The sequence below is a fragment of the Leopardus geoffroyi genome, chromosome A1 (assembly GCF_018350155.1).
Source record: "Leopardus geoffroyi isolate Oge1 chromosome A1, O.geoffroyi_Oge1_pat1.0, whole genome shotgun sequence".
Taxonomy (NCBI): domain Eukaryota; kingdom Metazoa; phylum Chordata; class Mammalia; order Carnivora; family Felidae; genus Leopardus; species Leopardus geoffroyi.
Window position 1 is genome coordinate 210355937 of NC_059326.1, and position 16305 is coordinate 210372241.

Below are 16305 nucleotides of genomic sequence, written 5' to 3' on the forward strand. Positions count from 1 at the left end.
CTGCATTTCTATAAATATTTTTGTACTTTGTTCCAGGGCACAGTTACATTTTGTGAAAACAGTTTGATTTTGGGGGGTCTTGCTTTTATGATTCATTAAGATCAGAACGGTCCTCAGTATAGGGCTGATTATTCCCCACTACCAAGATGACACCTTTCTGAGTACTCTACCTACTGCTTTGTGAATCATGAGGTTCCCAGTGTGAATTCTGGGTGCAAACACTATTCTGTCTCTGTATGGGTGCTTGGTACTCTTTCTCTACCTTTCCAGGAGATTCTGTCCCTGGTCTAAGGCAGTTTCCTCAAATGAATTTGCTAGCTAGTACTCAAGTGAAAATTCAAGGGAAACTCTGCAGATCATCAGGTATCTCTGTCTAGAAAGCTCTTTTTCTCTCCAGTATTTTTTCCTGTGACCTCTAGCCATCTTGTTCACTGCACACTTACAGCTCCGCCTCAAGTCAGGGAATCACCCAGGCTCCACCTGTGTTCCCCTTTCTTGCACTACAGCCTGGAATCCCTCGTAAGACAGTATGCTGGGATAATCATAGGACTCACCTCATTTGTCTCCTTTCTTTCAGAAGTTGATATTCTTGATTTCATGATATCCCGTGTCTTGAAAACCATTGTTTCATATATTTTCTTCACTTATTGATTGTTTAATGTGGAAATGTAAATCTGGTCCTGTTACCCCACCTCGGCCAGAAGTGTAATTCAGTTTCCAGCATATTTATTTGGAGAAGAATGTACTTCTTCATAGGTACTATTCGCTATTAGGAAAGAAAGGTGGGGGGGGGGGGGAAGGAAAGAGGGAAGGAAGGAAGGAAAGAAAGAAAGAAAAAGAAAGAAATAAAGAAAGGAAAACTTGGTTTTAAATAAATCTTATAGAAAGAGATTATTGGGGAGCCCCTGGGTGGCTCAGTCAGTTAAGCATCTGACTTTAGCTCAGGTTGTGCTCTCATGGTTCGTGGGCCCGAGCCCTGTGTCAGGCTCTGTGCTGACAGCTCAGAGCCTAGACCTGGCTTCCCATTCTGTGTGTGTGTCTCTCTCTGCCCCTGCCCTGCTCATGCTCTGTCTCTGTCTCAAAAATAAATAAACATTTAACAAAAAGAGAGAGAGATTGTTGGGAGGTAGTAACAATCTTCAGCAAGAATGTCGAGTTCTTGATGAAGCTAATTTTTTTCATTTAAATGTCAGTTCCTTATGCTAAGGTATATATTTGCTACTTTTGTGTGTTAAAAAGACTTTCATCTGGTTTTGTTTTTTACCTTGTAAAATTAAAACTTGCTTATCTTCCAACTAAAAAACATACTGGCTTATCTAAAGTCTGGAAAGGAGTGGTAAATTTTGGGACTAAAAACAGGTGAACTTCAGATGGCTGGGAAATAATTGATTTTTTAAAAATGTTTATTTATTTTGCATGCACACAGGCAAGCAGGGGAGGGGCAGAGAGCAAGGAAGAGAGAGAATCCCAAGCAGGCTCCACAGTGTCGCACTGTTAGCACAAAGCCCAAAAAGATCTTGGCTTGATCTCAAGAACCATGAGATCATGACCTGAGCGGAAATCAAGAGTCAGATGCTTAACCAACTGAGCCACCCAGGTGCCCCTTGATTTCTAAGGTGGCAAATAAAAAACTGTGAGCTCTTTGAATGTTGAGCGTGTATCTTCATTAAACATTTTGTTTCCAGTATCCAGAACATAGCTGCTGCTCAGTATATGCTTATTGAATGAATGAATGAATGAATGAATGAATTTAATGTCTAACCACATAGTACCTAAGGACTGCTGGTCTGGCTGGCCCAGGAATTTTCCAGTGTAGCCCTCTTCTTAATTGATCTGGTTCATTAAAGTGGAAACAGTGAGACTAATTGGCTTTGACACAGGCTAATTTCCCCAAGTCAGTGATGTGGCTGTCACACACACTGTAAATAAGCTGATACGCAAGGCACCTGAGGCACGGGACCTAATCAGTTGGCAGGATCTTGGACTATGACAACCTAGACAGGGATAGAAGAAACAGTATAGCATTAACTGGTGAATCTGCCAAGATTTGGGAACAAAGACACAAAGAACTGCCCTATGGAATATAGCCCTGGCTGCTCTCTAGAATCACTTGAGTTGTGTTTTTTTTTTTCTTTTTAATATTTATTTATTTATTGGGAGAGTGCAAGAGGAGGGACAGGGGGGTGCAGAGGATCTGAAGTGGGCTGTCTGCTGACAGGCCGACAGCAGCGACCCTGATATGGGGCTAGAACTCACAAACCTCAAGATCATGACTTGAGCCGAAGTCGGATGCTCCACCAACTGAGCCACCCAGGTGCTCCTTTGAGTTGTTTTTGTAATATACAGATACTAAACCCTATACCCAGAAATTCAGCCTCAATTACTCTGAAGTGGGGAGGGAAATTTGAATATTTGTAAAGCTCTTCAGGAATTTCATCATATAGCTAGGGTTACAAATTCCTGTGTCAAGCCAAGAAATTAATAATCCCCATCTTTTTACCTTTGTTAGTCTCTCCCATTCAAAAGGTGTCCTATTCTCCAGCAAGATGCTACCAGTAAGAGTTATGCATTAGAAAAATGCCAAGTCAGATGTTAGCAGATGTGAAACTCCCTTTATTTTGGTATTGGTGCCCGTTTTCCTTTTCCAAGCCTCTATTTCTGTTCTGCAGGAGGAGAATATAATTCAGTGTAATTAGGTAAGCATCTGTCTAATTTAGTATATCTGTAATCATATTCAGGTCAAACCATTTCAATCACTATCCAGTTCAAAATCCTTTCTCCAAACTGCCTTTTCTCCCTACTCTTACCGAATTTCCAGGGAAGAAATCTCATGCTTGACTTTTATGAAAGCAGCAGGGAGATGAAGTCAGGGCGAGTGAGCTGACTGGTAACAGACCGGTGGGGCAGACAACTGAAGAGCTAATTCCAACTGCCAATGTCATCACCCCATCTGGTTGTGGGCATCTTCTTGTTGGCTTCGCAATCCCTGAATATTCCTAGCTTTATCCCCAGATTCACTTCTGCTTTATCCCCAGAGTGCTGGTCTACGCTGAATCTCTGCTTGTGGGGTTCCTTCATGACTACCCAACCTTTTTTTTTTTTTAATGTTTATTTACTTTTGAGATGGAGGGAGACAGTGTGTGAGTGGGGATGGGCAGAAAGAGAGGGAGACACAGAATCTGAAGCAGGCTCCAGGCTCCAAGCTGTCAGCACAGGGCCCGATGCAGGGCTGAATTCATGAACAGTGAGATCATGACCTGAGCCAAAGTTGGATGCCCAATGAACTGAGCCACCCAGGCACCCCAACTACCCAACCTTTTTAAGGCTCGAGGCAAATGGAGGTCCACATATCTTAAGTCTATATATTTAAAAGTTATAAATCAGATCAATAAATTGCTAAATGAAATATGTTCTATCCTCCTAACTTGAAATATATACTTTGTAAGGACACATCAGAAAAATATATATAAAGCTGAGAGTTAGCAAAATATCACTTGACTACAACTGAGTTTAATTTGTATTGCACACGCCAGAGCATTCTCTTGATGGGATGGCAATGTTTGGATGAGTACGGACAGTATATATTGGTTTCCTGGAATCCAAATTTTTGGCCATCATTTCAAGTAAAGTCACTAATTATGGTGATATAATCAAAATTTTCACATATAACTTGTTTTCTTGTGTTCACTAATGAACACATGGATTAAAAAGTAAAATGTAACTATATCCAAACTATAAAATTTGGGTAAGGTTTTAAGAAAATTTAAAGTAAGTGTAAACAAATAAAATTGTTTTGCCTAGATTGTTAAGTAAGTAAGATTTCTTCTAAAATATTTAAAATCATTGGGACGCCTGGGTGGCTCAGTGGGTTAGGCGTCCAACTCTTGGTTTCGGCTCAGGTCATGATCTCGTGGTTTGTGTGTTTGAGCACCACATAGGCTCCATGCTGACAGTGCAGAGCCTGCTTGGGATTCCCTCCCTCCCTCTCTCTCTGCCCCTGCCCCGCTCACTCTCTCTGTCTCTCTTGCAAAAATAAGTCAACTTAAACAATTTTTTTTTAATATTTAAAATCATCTATTAAGATTAAAAGGCAAACTACACAGTACAATGAATATCAATTCATTTTTTCACAAAATTTTATATCAAAGTGATTCATCGACACTATAAATTTCAAAATTTTAATTCTTAGGAAATATTTTTATAGAAACAGAACTATTTGTAATTCTAGCCTTGAATGCCCATGAAATTGCCAATATAAAGGAAAGTGATTGCGCTTCATGCCTGTTACACTAGACCTACACTATACGTGCACGTAAGGATAATATGAATAATACTGTAGCTAATTCTCAGATACCAGGTTAACTGTTGAAAATCGTGAGCAGTGGGTAGTGTATGGAAACCAATTTGACAATAATTATATACAAAAATAATAATAAAAATTAAATAAATAAAAATGGGATACTTAAATAAGCCAGTTATTATATCTCTTTGGTTTTTCTGGGTCATTGTGACTTAACTGAATGTAGTATTTTCAGGAAACATGATCCATTAACTGTATATGCTTATATATATATATATATATATATATATATATATGTATTTATTTTATTTTTCATTCAAAAAAAAATAGTGGGCAAATGCATGAGCACCTCTGCAAGTACAAAAAATAAAATAAAGAGAACAAAGAAAACGGACAGTTGGCACCATAAGGGAATTGCTATTTCATTATAAAGGACACTTCTGAATTCACACTATTTGAGAGGAAGGATTTACAAGTTAATTAATTTGGTTTTTTCCTCCCCAAAGTGTTGTCACCAAATGCATGGCTGAAATCCTCCCCATGCTCCCAAGCAGCATCGACACAAGTGCAGTCCACAAAACTCTGGGCTTTGGACACAATTGCCTTTTGTTTAGAGGATCTAAGGGAGTGGAGAAGCTTTCCCTGGGGCCTGAATAGTGTCAGTCGGAGAGCAAATATTTAGGGTTTTACGTTGGTCTGTGCCGCCTCTGACCTTGGATCCTGAGTGGCAGCAGCACCATGTATTCTAGAGCAAATGCACTTGTTGGTGATCAGCAGAGCCCTGTAAAGATGGGGTCCAGGACAGGGGTCCCTCTTGCCGAGACTAAGCGTGGTCCTGGAACCTCTGCTTCCTGTGTGTCTGGGCAAAGAGGATTTGCGGAGCCAGCTGACCTGTGCTTCCAACCATTTTATTGGACGTCTGGGGCCCTGGGAAGCTTAGACTCCCTGTTAGAACCGTCTTGGCTCTGTGGAACACTGGGGGGTAATGTGCGACCATTCCTGGCTTGTTCTGCCCTCTTTCTGATCCCACTGCTTGTGTCCAAAGCCCGCTGGTGTCTTCTGCCCGTGCCCTGGCAGCTCTGGACGCGCCCACAGGTTCTGCTGGTACCAGTCTCTATGTTCAGATGTATCCCTGAACTTCACAGGCTATTCTCTGGGGATCCTCTTTATAGGAAACCATGGCAAGTGCTCCCCTTTCTCAAGAGTGTGAGGATGTGGAAAGAACAAGGCTTCCGACTCTAACACTCCAAGATCTCTTTAAGAAGTCTCCCCAGTCTTTCTCTTGTATCACTCTGCACACCACCCTCTAGCGGCGGAGTGAGGCATCTAGTTCACTTCTGAGTCACTCCGTTGTTTTTGTCTCGCGCCTGACTGGTCCTCACTGAGCCTACACATCTGTCCTTATGTCCGGTCTCTGACCCAGGAAGGAGTTCATAGCAAGGGGAAGAAAGTAAGACGTGTAGATTGCCATTTTGAAATCATCCCAGGACTGTTCACCAGCTGGCTGTGGTGAACTAGGCTTTATGCCACATTGCAGGTTGGAGGACATCACTTTTTTCATGACTTTAATGACTTCTTTTTGCCCGCGGGTATAACACCAGGTTGACTCCAGGCTGTGAACCAGCTTCCCAAACCACACAAAGACTTTCAGAAATCTCTGCCGTGTACTGCTAGACAATTCAGGTATCTTAATTTTCTGTCAGTCTTAGTGTCTTTAAACTACAAAATGCTTGCCTCCTTTTAAACTCAAAATGAAGTTTATAAAGTTTGTTTCAAATGAGCTTCAAAGAGGGAAAACCAAGTATTTTTATAAAATAATTTTTAGACAGCTCCCACTTACATACTTAACTCTATTTCATAATACTAATTCCCTTAAATGAAATATTATTTCTTATCCCAAGCACAGCTGGCCCCCTGAAATGCATTGTAGATAATTCCACTTGGTATCTGCTATGTAATTTACTGGGTCTGCCAAATGCTGACAAAATAAATCATGTTAGCTGACTCCCAGTGGGGTGCTCTTCAGTTCAGACTGGGCAGCTATCTCCATCTTCCCATCATATCTAGTTAACATCTTCTGTGCTTTGTGCATTTGTAAACAGTATTTTATTTAGAACTTTATAAATCATAAGAATGATGTAATTTTAAACATTGCAGTTCACAACCCATAATAACAGAGTCGGGAAAAAGAGAAAGAAAAATATCTGTTTTTGTTTGTTTGTTGGCTTGTTGGTTTGCTTATTGGTTTGTGTTTCGGGGGTTTTTTGAGGGCGAGAGTGGAGAAGGTTTCTAATGAAGCTCTCGCATGCATCTGGAAAATTCTTACCGCTGAAAGGTTGGCTGTTTCTCAGCCATGGAGCTGAAAACGGTTTCCTTGCACTGAGAGAAAATGGCAATGCGAGGAAAGTCAAGGAAGAATGAAACCCTACTTCTTTTCTGTTTGATGTTATGCAGGTTTTAAAAACATGTTACAAAGAAAGATCCTGCCAGGAGTTCTGGGATCTTACGTTGATACAAATTTTAGCAATATGGCTCAGATGAGACCTTGAGAGTGATTTCATGAATTCGTTCTTCCAATGAAACTTATTGCCATCTAGGGTGTGCCAGGCTCTGTGCTCCATTCTTTGGACCCAAAGTTGAACTAGACATGTTCCCTGTCCACGGAACATCTTGATGTTCTCTTGTTGAGACCCCTGCATTCCACAGGCCTCAAATTAGGTAACTCAAATTTATCAATTTGTCCAAGAATGGTCATTCTATAGAGAGTTGACTCATCCTAAACAAACCAGAACAGTATGTATATATTCATGGTAAGAAATATATATATTCTAGTCAGTACTTGCCATGTATAAAAAGATGCTGACATCTAAACATCTAATTGGCTTGTGCCCAGCATTGAGCTAGGTACAGTTATCTCATTTAATGCAAACTGCATATTAATCATATAAGATCGGTGTTATTGTACTCATTTTGTATGATGCAGAACTGGAAGCTAGAAGATGGGAAGTTGCTCAAGGTCATACGGTTAGCACAGGGTGAAGCCCAGATTCCAGCAGGCCTGCCTGATTTCAGAGACCTTTCAATGTTATGATCTTGATCTCATTTAATGGTATAAAAGCCTGTCTTTGGTTCTTAGGTCAGTAGCACTTTATTCTTTCTATTTATTATGGATGTCAATCACTTAATGAATCTATATTTCCCAAATAAATATTTTTTTTAATTTTTTTTAACGTTTATTTATTTTTGAGACAGAGAGAGACAGAGCATGAATGGGGGAGGGGCAGAGAGAGAGGGAGACACAGAATCTGAAACAGGCTCCAGGCTCTGAGCCATCAGCCCAGAGCCTGACATGGGGCTTGAACTCACGGACCGCGAGATCATGACCTGAGCTGAAGTCGGACGCTTAACCAACTGCGCCACCCAGGCACCCCCCAAATAAATATTTTTAAAAATTGGCTGCAATGTTTTCCATTTTGTTTCTTAACCATGAATGGAGAAGAAATTTTCCCAGTTTGGGGAACCATCTGCTAGGATCTAAACATGACACAAGTTGATTATTTCATCATGGTCTCATTGAGAAAAAAGAAAGAAACCATAACACTTCTCTTTCTTCCCTTCCTCCATCTTTCCCTCTCTTTTTTCTTATCATCTCCTTTCCTTTCTGCCTTTTATTCCTATTTAAAAGTACCATATATTCAGCCCAATTCACTCATATCTTAGTGGGAAGGAACATATGTGTATGGAGAATTATCAGGAAATATGCATTATACAATAAGAGAAATATAGCCAAAATATAGGTCCAGCCCAGAAGAGACTATGGTTGACTCTATCCTGAAGACGGTGGGGCCACGGAATCTTTCACCCAGAAGACGCTTGATGTTGATGGTTGAAAAATGAAGAGGCAAGAGGAAGAGCGGCTCAGGGAGAGAGCACAGAGTATGAAAAGCCCTGATGTGTCTTTGTTGGCTACAGATTCCTGTACCAGTGACTACTCAGTGCAATATTAAGAAGAGGAAGGGAGATGCAGAAAGGTGGAGCCGAGCAAGTATTGTGTTGATATTGGCAAAGTGTGGTTTCCAAAGACAAGTGTCCTGCTGCTCCGAGCATTGTTAGAGTGGAAGGTGAGGCAGCTGCAGGGATGGCACCAAGCCAGTCAGTGTTGATGGAATGACTTCTCTCTCTCCTGGAAATTATGATACTAAATACTTCATTTTTTTTAATGTTTATTTTTTTTGACAGAGAGAAAGAGAGAGTGTGTGTGCGTGTGCAACTGGGGAAGGGACAGAGAGAGAGGGAGACAGAGGATCCGAAGGGGGCTCTGTGCTGACAGCAGAGAGCCAGATGTGGGGGCTCCAACTCATGAACCACAAGATCATGACCGGAGCTGAAGTCAGATGCTGAACCGACTGAGCCACCCAGGCGGTTTTTCTCAGTACTTTTCCTGTTTGTTGTAAAAGCCATGTGACATGATACAAATTATTTTCTTGGAAATCTTTAATGCAAGGAGAGTGGGGTCTATGTGATGATTTAGACCAATCCGTGATGACAGGGATGAGGCCTGCCTCTCCTGAAGCACATAGCTGCACAATGTCAGAGTTCTGTCAACATCAAGGAGGGAGGAAATCGCTGCTGGGCAGGCATTCAACTATGTCTGCTACAGAGAGAATGAAAAATGAAAGGACAAGGTGATTGACTTTGCAGTTAAGTACAGATACTTAATTGGTACTCCTGTACTAATGAAGAAGGAGCATTGCATATTTTCTCTCTTTGTTAGTACCATCCACATCATTATAGGTCATGTATAATGGTCTGTAGAGAAGTTTTGTTAGTTTTTGTTTTGTTTTGTCACATCTTTATGATTTTCAAAACAGTGCTTTATAAAAGTGCTTTGAAATATCTATCCATCATCTGCAAGGTGCAGGAGATTTTAAATTGGCCTTGATTCATTCGATATCGGAATACGTATAGAAGGCAAGGGATTTGTTTTCTTGCGAAAGTAGTCTTTTCTAAAATCAAAGATGGTAAATGAAAATGTTTCTTCTGGAACAACAAAATAGAAGCCACCAGAGATCCTGGATGATCTCAGGGAAAGCCACCTACCTAGTCTGGACCTCTTGATCATCACTGGACTATTATAAAAGAAAGAATTCTATCTTCTTTGAGGCACTGCATTTTAGAGTCTATTTATTATTATTTAAATTTTTTTTAATGTTTATTTTTTTTGAGAGACAGAGAGACAGAGCACAAGTGAGGGAGGGGCAGAGAGAGAGTGGAAGACGTGGAATCCAAAGCAGGCTCCAGGTCTGAGCTGTCAGCACAGAGCACGACGTGGGGCTCGAACTCACAAACCGTGAGATTATGACCTGTGCCGGTTAGAGGTTTAACTGACTGAGCCACCCAGGCGCCCTTAGAGGCTAGTTATTACAACAGTCTATCCTAACTAACACACTCGTTACCTTTTTTGAAGAGGGACCAAATCTTCCAGTTTTGTCACAAGAACCTGAAATTTAGAATTTTGTATAAAATCTACAGGTCTCTCTTTTTTTTTTTTTTAAAGGTTGCTTGTTAATTCAATATAATTTGAAGCCCTGTTTAGGGAAAAACCACATGTCCACACATCACCACTACCTCTTTGGCATGGCTTCTTGCCTCCAACACTTCTTGGCTTTATGACTGGCTGCTTGTGTGTTTTGACTCTACCACAGATGCAACAATATTTGCAGGGAGGCAGAGAGGGGATCCCTGGCCAATATTTCAAAAGAGAGGATGAATGGTAGGTTGTGGACTCTCTATGTCCCTTATTTGGTACTTTATAAAGAAATTAATTTATCAGGTGAAAGTACTACAGAACATCCAGCTCCTCAAATCAAGAATGTAGGAGTAGATGATGGCAAATGGAAGGACAGCCTACAGAGGACTGCCGAGGGGATTAGATGGGTTAACATGTGTAAGGACTTAAAACAGTGCTGGAAAACAGTAAACACACACTTAACACTGGGTGTTAGTGTCATGCAACTTGCCCAAGGTCACAGCTAGTCAGCTGAGGAGTATACATGGACCTCCTAGACAGACTTTTCATGTTTCAACTTGTTCAAAATTTTTGTCATTTTGCTCTGGGTTCTCGAAATTTCCATTACTTTATCTTCTATATGACTAATTCTATCTTTAATCAGGTTCATTATTTAGTTCACTTTTTAATTGAGGTGTGAGGTTTTTTGGGCAATCATATTTCTAATTACCAAGAATTTTTCTAGTGTCCTGGCAACTCAGTTTGTGATGGCAACCTGTTCATATATTATGGACGTAATATCCTTTCTGTTCTAAGGACACTAACAAATTATTTTTTTAAGTTCTCTTTCATTTCCTGCATTATTTCTATTTCGTTTTTCCAAGGTCATCTATTCTGTTGGCTCATCTGGTCCTTTTCCTTACTTGTATTGGTTTTCCTCAAATATCTAATGATCTTACATTGGTCATTCACATTTATGAGTGAAGGTTTAGGTTGACTTGTATGGAGACTTAGCATGATTTTCCTCTGTAGGTGTGTGAGTCTTTTTTCCCCCAGCAGATTCTCCTAGGGGTTGACTGCATGTTTTGTATAAGTGCCCTGGTTGTATTGACAGTCTTTTGGGTTCATGGATATAAAGCAGACAGGCAGCCTGAAGATATCCTCCAATTACCACAAAGGAGGACTTTGGGTATGGAAGGCTTCAGTACATTTCTTTCCAGTCTCTTTCTGGGTGGAAGGGGAAAGGGGACGGTCTTAGGTTACTTTCAGCTCTACTTCTCTTTCTGGGCCCTGCTTAGAAGACTTTTCCAAGCAGATAACCTACATTCTTAAATTATCAGGATTTATCCTGTGGATAAACATTACTCTTCCACATGCAGTTTTCTCGTTAATACATGCTCGTTGTCCGTGTTACTCATCTTTATTGATGCCAAATTTCTCTTACTATGGTTTATTCCACTCTATTGTTCAGATTCCACCCCCCCCCCTTTTTAAATCTTCTTAGAAGTCCTCGTAATTTTTCATCCAATGATGGCATGTACATAAAGGTGACACTTTAATGAGCATCACCTATATTTTTTACATACCCCTTTGTATGACTTTTCATATTTTCTGAATGGATTTTGAAGTGTGTGCTCAGCTTGTTATTTTAATTAGTCTTTTTTTGTAAGTAAGTTTGAAAGTTCCTTTCTCTATTGTCTTCTTTAAATGTTTTTTAGGATTGACTATCTACATGGGCTTACTTTGGAAAGCTGACAGTGAAGAAGTGTATGTTTGCTGACAGCTGATGTATGTAATATACAAGAAAACATACCAGGAGTTTTATTTCATTGTACCAATAACACTTAAGTCTAGGTAGACTGCAGAGTTCCTGGGAGAGCTTCAAGCTCCTCTGAATTGAGAAACAATTTAAAAGATCAGAAGTAGAAGGTTGATTCTTTCTTGATTTACCCAACTGGACCCCTGAGACAATGAGCAGGATCCTGTATTCTGACCCTTCCATCTTCTTCAACCTCAGTCGCTTTGGGTCCTCACTGTGCAACAAAGGAGTGGCTTTGGTGGCCCTGGTTCTGACACAACTGTTCAGGGAGTCCCCACCCTACAGCTCACTAGGTGCTGTTGTTATTTGAAGCTACATATCAATGTCTGAGCTACAAAACCTGATCCTCACATGCCAGTCATGAATGCCAGAGAGATAAGGAGTGTGTGTGTGTGTGTGTGTGTGTGTGTGTGTGTGGTTTGGGAGGCAAGAAGTGGTTGTAGTCCAACAGTCAATATTTATTGACTATCATGAGCAGGCCTCTGAAGTCATATATGTGGGAATATAACGAGTTCCTAGATACCTTTTCTCCAATGCCCCGCCAAGGAGCTGGATTTATATTAAAACCTCTCCCATTCTTGAAAATACAACCTGTTCCGGACTGAATGTCTGTGTCCTCCCCAACCCCAAATTCAAATATTGAAATCGTAACCTCCAATATGATGGTGCTAGGTGGAGCCTCTAGGAGGTGATTAGGTCATGAGGAAGGAATCCTCCTGAATGGAATTCGTGCCCTCATAAAAGGGACTCCAGAGAGGTCTCTCACCTTCTTCCCACTGTGTGAGGACACAGTGAGAAGTCAGCAGCCTGCAGGCCAGAAGAGAGCCCTCACCAGAACCCCACCATGCTGGCACCCTGATCTTGGACTTCCAGGCTCCAGAACTGTGAGAAATGAATTTCAGTTGTTTATAAGCCATCAGTTTATGATACTTTGTTACAGCAGCCCCATAACACACAACCCAATTGCTTTTTTAATCGAAAGTTTAAAAATAAAATAGTAATAAAATTTTTTAAGTGGTGTAGAAGGGAACATCTGTACGGTTGAGAAGTAGTGAGTAAAATGACCATCTGGTCCTATTTAAAAATGAGTGTGGCATCTTCACGTAAGGCCCAGCCTTTTGTGGCTCTCCTCTGCCACAGAGGTCTCTCTGAGCTTAATGATCGTGCCCCTTTGTCAATAGCAGATGTTTCCGAGTGTAGCCCGATGTGGGTTTGTTTGCTTATAAATGGTATTCATATGCTGCTCCACAAATACAGTATGAATGTTAACATTTCCCATCTTTGTATGTTTTATAATATAGAGAGTAAAAAGTTAAATAGGAAAAGAAATGTGGAGAGCTTCTCTCCACGTCCTAATAAATCACATTGCCCATTCCTTGTATTCTTTCAATCAGGTTCATTAAAAGTAACTATATTTAAAAGTTTTAATCATGGAAATTAAAAAAAAAAATATATATATATGTAGGAATACATAAACGAAGGAATAATATGTCTCATGTGTTCACTTAGTTTTAATAAATATCAATTTATGGCAAGTCTTTTTTATGAGCGGGGGGGGGGGGGGGGAATTCCAATAGGCTTTTATTGAGATAAATTGACAAAAACCAAGATTTTATCAACCATTTTTTCCTGAACCTTATAGACTCAGCAGAGACTCTGGTCCATATATGTGTACACACAACATAATACATCCCAACAAAAACAGAGTCCCACTGGAACACTTGCCAATTAACAGAAAGCCAATTTTCCCTGTCCCCAAATGTTTTTAAAACTTTGAGTCCCCACTGTACACTTTTCAGTGGAACTGATCCCTTATGGCTTAGGACATTGGGATTCTATTCCTATTTTTACTGAACAAAAAATACATTTTTCAAATTTTAGCCTTATTTGAAGAAAGGGAAGTGACTTTGTTTTCTCCAGGCACCTCTCCCCTACAACCACTAGTTAAAATACAGTAGAATTTATGGCAAGTCTTATTTTGTCTATACCCTCCATATCTCCCTCACTCAAATTATTTTGAAGCAGATTCCAGATGTATATTATGGAATATAATGCATTATACTCCATTTAATTAACATAAAAGAAAATGAGTGAAAGAAGAAATAGAGAGAAGGAAAAAGAAGAATGGAAGGAAGGAACCAATAAACAAACTAATGGAAGAAGGAAGGTATGAAGGAGGTAGGGAGGGAAAAACATAGTTCGGTGATTACTTTATTCCTGTGAATGTAAATTCATATCAAGTAACAAAAGTTTGGTCTGGTGCAAGTTAATTTGCTTTATTTTGGAAATGATCCCAGTTAATGAGTGTTTACCTTCAAAGAGTTCAGTTCTGCTGCAAACCCATTGACCTCATGCCCATGTACTTCAAACATTTTTAGGTGGAGTTCAGATTCTGTAGAATCATTTGATCCTACCCAGATGGTGGACATTATGGAACCAGAACCACCGTACTCCAGTTTCCTTGCCACTGAAAACAAACAAAATAAAACTCTGCATTTTTCTGCCCTTTGGTTTTATTTTGTCTTGTTTTCACTTTGGCTATAAAGACAGAAAAAATGTACAGCTACAGAGATTAAATACCAGCACATAGCAACAATCACATTTCACCCGTAGGAAAATAATCAGGTAACTTTCCTACAACTTCAGACGCAGATAAGCATTTCCTGAGCTCACTAATACAAGACCCCATTCTGAAGACATGGGTTTATTTTGTGCTGAGGCCAAGGCTATTTTGCTAACTGACCTTGGACTCTGCTGACCTCCAGAGGGAGCCCTGTTGCAGCCAGATAGGAGGCTCATCTGTGAAAGGGCCAAAATTAATTTTGCTTCAAATGCCAAGGCAATGTTTATGGAGTGAGGCAATATTTCTGATAACCAAGACCCGAATGTTGATGTTCAATGGATTAAAGATCAATGGTGGCAATTTCAGAGTGTGAGCACCTTGAATAGGTAAGCAGTTTGGTGCTATGCCAGTGTCGCCTCCTCAATTCGTAGAGAGGAAGGAACAAGCGTTCAAGCAGAACAACCTCTAATACAACCATTTGCATCTCCCATGTTTTAACAAATAGCAATTATGGGAATCCAGCCAACTGTGCTACCCGAGAAATTCTTTGAGCTAAAAACATACAGTGACTTAGAGTAACACAACTCTAGACAGTCACAAAAGCCTGCCTTGATGAGCTTTATGATAAGCATGTTACATAAGCCATTGTGAGAGCCTGAAACTCGACATTCTCGTCCACAATGTCTTTGATGGAAGGAAGCGTGATCTTACAAAAAAAATCTACCAGGGAATGTTATAAAGGAGCAGAGGATCTGTTATTTAAAATCAATAGAAATTCTAAAGTCTTAACACTAGTTCATGAGTATTGAACTAAAATGGCCATGTAATAATCGCTGCAGTGCTTTAGGGGTTGTAGTGAGGCTCTGGCCAGGGCTTCATGTTTTCATGTTTGCATGTTAGGGGTCTTTTATCCTATTCTTTGAGGATAAGAGTGATAAATGTAATACTGCTGCTTTTTACTTATACTTGTCATTCAAAGCACTCTGAACACTTTCGAAGAGTAGATATACACTATCATAAACACTTTTGAAACAAGGCAGGTTATTAATTAAATAACTCACTTGCATACTAATGTCCAAGGCATATGTTCCTGCTTCTTAAACATGGTTCAACTGAAAAAAGAAAACTCGCCTATAAACTTAGTACCATTCATATTATTTAACCAAGCACTATGCTTTCTGAGCTATAAGTTCTAATCATAAAATATCATTTTTCCCATATCCATCCCAAACGCAGTCGTTGAGAAGATCAATTATTTACCTGTAACATGCCATTCAACAGTGGCATCTTTTTGACATCACAGCGAGTTGGTAAGGGAATAAGCTCGAGTTTCATAAAAATTCTAACTCATCTTTAATCAAATTGCAAGTAAAAAATGCCAAATATTATTCACTTGTTTTTTGACCCAACCAGACTTCACTTTCTATACTCTGACTCTTTGCTTTTATTTACAAGCAAAAAGGAAAGTATAATATGCCCATTATGAGCTACTAACTTGGTAGTGTTTCTGAAAAATAAGGGTATGGCTTATTATAACTGATTCTAACTATGGCTGATAGAGCTGATATTATTTTACATATTCCTATTACATATTACTTTCAGCTATCCTGGCTTTTTTCCAGTGGAAATTGGTGAGTCAAAACAGAGTCTCCTCCCAGAGCAGAAATGTGACTCGATATGCTGTGTAAGAACCCAGGAGTCTCTGTAACTCAAGTAATCAACCACAGGGTCACTGCCCAGGGCTGACTCAATAATGCACGACAGTGGGACATAGAGGAACCAGGCAGTAAGTCTCCCCGGGGATTATCCCTATTCCCTAATGTTGTGGCACTGGAAACTAAGTTTAAAGCATTCTTGTTTTTGGTGTCATCAGCCCTCAGGAGAGATACAATGAATGAAAGAATGAGCAAAGCAGACTATTTAAGCAGGTTATGCATGTTTACCTGGACAAGAGGACTTTATAAATATTCCATCTAAAAAAAATCATATACTTATATAAAATATAAACCATGTTTAAATATATATATGTATGCATATATATATTTCAGACACCACCCGTACCTCCAACACTGCAGCTGGGAGTCAGGAATCTCTATGACATTCCCAGAGTAATT

General features: G+C 39.9%; 1 protein-coding gene across 1 annotated transcript in view; it reads left to right on the forward strand.

Moving 5' to 3' along the window:
* The window catches only part of RANBP3L (RAN binding protein 3 like), a 289492-nt gene that overhangs the window by 224456 nt on the left and 48731 nt on the right, over positions 1 to 16305 (forward strand). The gene's annotated exons all lie outside the window — the stretch shown is intronic.